Raw genomic sequence first — 3,644 nt, forward strand, 5'->3', positions numbered from 1 at the left:
AGAACGATCCCCACTCTATCCTGAATGACAGTGGGTTTTGGAATTACTCCACCTAGATCTTTATTTAAAATTTGAACAATGTGTGAGGGGCCCAGGATTTCATGAACTGCAGATTGAAGCGGATTATTGTCCCATACAGAGAAATATTTTGCTTAAATTATATTGATGCTTGAATTTGCACAAATAGTATCTTGTAAGTGGGTTTTGAATTGAATCAAGAGTGAGTCATGAGTCAAGGTTCCTGCACAGTCCCGGGAGCATTAACCAGTGGGTTGAGGAATCTATGGTCAGGAACAACTGATGGGGAAGGGGAATGGGATTACAGTCTGCTTTGTTTTGATGAACACTTATGGAAAACCTGATTAATGAATTAATAATTATTGGCTAATATATTCATATTGTGAGATGCAGAAACAGAATTAAGAAGAAAAGTCATCTCCTTTACAAAAGACTTTACAGTTTCACTATTCAGAGATTCCTCAATAAAATCGGACTGTACAATTCAAAGATGGGTGATATCCTAATGCTCAAAAAGACACAGCTCATTTACTCCCAAAGGTCCAATGAGTCTGGCAAATACACAATAAAACTTTCACTGGGCTACAGGTGCTACTCAACCCATCACCGCTCACAGCTCCTTTCAATTACAATTAAATCAGGTTCAGTTGCAAGTTTCTCCCAAGGAACAGTTTCCATACCAGGATCAAAATGAAATATGTTTTCCGATGTTCCAAATGTTATCTATTCTTTAATCCATTGCTAATTTTTCTGCATTGTCTCAGCCTTGTCAACTTGCTCTCAACCTCTGACCTACATCTGATTACACAACACAGGAGGGAAAATGCTCCATGTGCTGGAAGTAGGAATCATAATGTTTCCTCTAGAAAGTAGAATTGGTTTTAGATACAAATCTTTGAACAATACTTTAGTCTAGTCAATAGCATTGTGTTCAATGCTAGATTCTGAGGTAAGCCAGTTAATGGCAAATTCATGTGGACACTCTACACACAAACCATCTACTGACATGGATAGATGTTTATATCTCTGTTATGCCACAGAAAGAGATTCAGGTCCTACTGGTGGTGCAGATGTAGAAACATAGAAACTAGGAGCAGGAGTAGGCCATTCAGCCCTTCGAGCCTGCTCCGCCATTCATTATGATCATGGCTGATCCTCTATCTCAACACCGTACTCCCACTCTCTCCCCATAGCTTTTGCCCTTTGGAGTCCAGAAATTTATTTATTTCCTTCTTAAATATGTTCAGTGACTTGGCCTCCACAGCTTCTGTGGTAGAGAATTCCACAGGTTCACCGCCCTCTGAGTGAAGAAGTTTCTCCTCATCTCAGTCCTAAATGGCCCACCCTGTATGCTGAGACTGTGACCACTTGTTCGAGACAACCCCCCAGCCAGAGGAAACATCATCCCTGCATCCAGTCTGTCCATCCCTGTCAAACTTTTATATGTTTCAATGAGATCCCCTCATTCTTCTAAACTCTAGTGAATACAGGCCTAGTCAGCCCAATCTCTCCTCATACGACAATCCTGCCATCCCAGGAATCAGTCTGGTGAACCTTTGCTGCACTCCCTCAATGGCAAGTATATCCTTTCTTAGGTAGGGAGACCAACATTGCACACAATACTCCAGGTGTGGTCTCACCAAGGCCCTGTACAGCTGCAGTAAGACATCCTTGCTCCTGTACTCAAGTCCTCTCACAATGAAGGCCAACATACCATTTGCCTTCTTAACTGCTTGCTGCACCTGCATGCTTGCTTTCAGTGACTGGTGTACAAGAACACCCAGGTCCCTTTATACATCCACATTTCCCAATCTATCACCATTTAAATAATACTCTGCTATTCTGTTTTTCCTACCAAAATGGATAACTTCACACTTATCCATGTTATACTGCATCTGCCATGTTTTTTCCCACTCACTCAACTTGAAACCTCTTAACACCCTCTTCACCCACTCACATTCCCACCAAGTTTCGTGTCAACAACAAATTTGGAAACATTACAGAATCACACAGTGCAGAAGAGGTTCTTCAGCCCATCAAGTCTGCACCGACATGTGAGAAACACCTGACCTACCTACCTAATCTGTGGAGGAATAAAATACATGTATGATTGTGAATGAAATAAATTACATGTATAATTGGGAAAGGGAATTAAAATCCATGTATAATGAAATTACTGTAGAATGGCCCCAGTCACACAGCCAGCACATAAATTAGCAAATCAAAGGGCCAGTGCTACCTCCCCAGACTAAGGAGCTCTGGATGTCAGATACGGGGGCAAAAATCTAAGGGAAAAAAACTATTGTGTGTACATTGCCCAGGATATGTAACCAATTAACACCATCTATTTGCTGAACCATCGACATTGTCCTGTCTACTTGCTAAACCATTGACATTGTCCTGTCTAATCGTTAAATCATTAAGATAAAAACAAAAAACTGCGGATGCTGGAAATCCAAAACAAAAATAGAATTACCTGGAAAAACTCAGCAGGTCTGGCAGCATAGGCGGGAATCAGTTCTGTTGAAGGGTCATGAGGACTCGAAACGTCAACTCTTTTCTTCTCCGCCGATGCTGCCAGACCTGCTGAGTTTTTCCAGGTAATTCTGTTTTTGCGTTAAATCATTAACACTGATCGCTATCCTTTGAAGCCATTTGAAACTATTGTAATTGCCCAGGTTTCTGTCACGAACCTTTTGCAACATCTATGTGTGTAAAGAGGTGTTAGTCAGAGTGTCAGCTAGCTCCACTGTAAGCTGCTGGGCTCTCCGTGATATCACAATTTTAATAAAAGGCTTCCAAGACAAACCTCCTGCGTCTGAGTGTTCACTCCGATTTCCGGAATTGGCGACGAAGGTGGGATCCGACTGAAGTCCTGTGGCCTTTTAAGTTGGAGAGGTAATTGAAATCCTGGACCATCGGATCTCTGAAAAAGAACCCTCGCGGAGAAAGGGAGAGACTCTCTTAAGTTGGGGAGAGTACGAACTGCATCCTAGCTGAAAGGGGGAGTGCAGGTAAATAGTGTCCCAGCTAGCTCTTAAGTTGGAGAGGTGAAAGGGGGATGAAAAGCATCCTAGCTGAAAGGGGGAGTGCTTGAAAAGGGTAGCTACCGACCAGACTCAAAATACCCAAGGAACTGGAGGACTTGTTCAGGAACTCTTAAACACCGGTGAGCACATAGGGTAGGAAATGCGTCGCGCTGTTAATTGTGTTTTCTTTTCAGAACAATGGGAGGTCTCAACAGCAGAGCGGGCTCTGCCTCTCCCCGCGCTTCTCATCGTACTAAGAACAAACTGAAACCAGCGAAACCAGAGCTTAAATTAAGAACTTTGAAGATGGGTAAGAAAATGAAAAAAATAGTAGTGTACCCAGGGGTTCGAGTCCCCTGGAGGTGAAAAGTAAGTAATTTCTGTGTTTTCTTTTGTGTATATTATTAAGTAAAATGGGAAATATAACATCAAAGAAACCCCAGGTTCCCCCTTTGAAGGGAACCCCAAATGCTTATATGTATGTCCATTACGGTCCTGAAATTGTCCAATATGTTTCTGATTGGGTTAAATGGACTCAAAGTAGAGAGCTTCCCACCAGCTGGAACTTTTAATTGGGACAGATTTGAGTGGTTATAA

Source organism: Carcharodon carcharias, chromosome 18 (assembly GCF_017639515.1).
Source record: "Carcharodon carcharias isolate sCarCar2 chromosome 18, sCarCar2.pri, whole genome shotgun sequence".
Lineage (NCBI taxonomy): Eukaryota > Metazoa > Chordata > Chondrichthyes > Lamniformes > Lamnidae > Carcharodon > Carcharodon carcharias.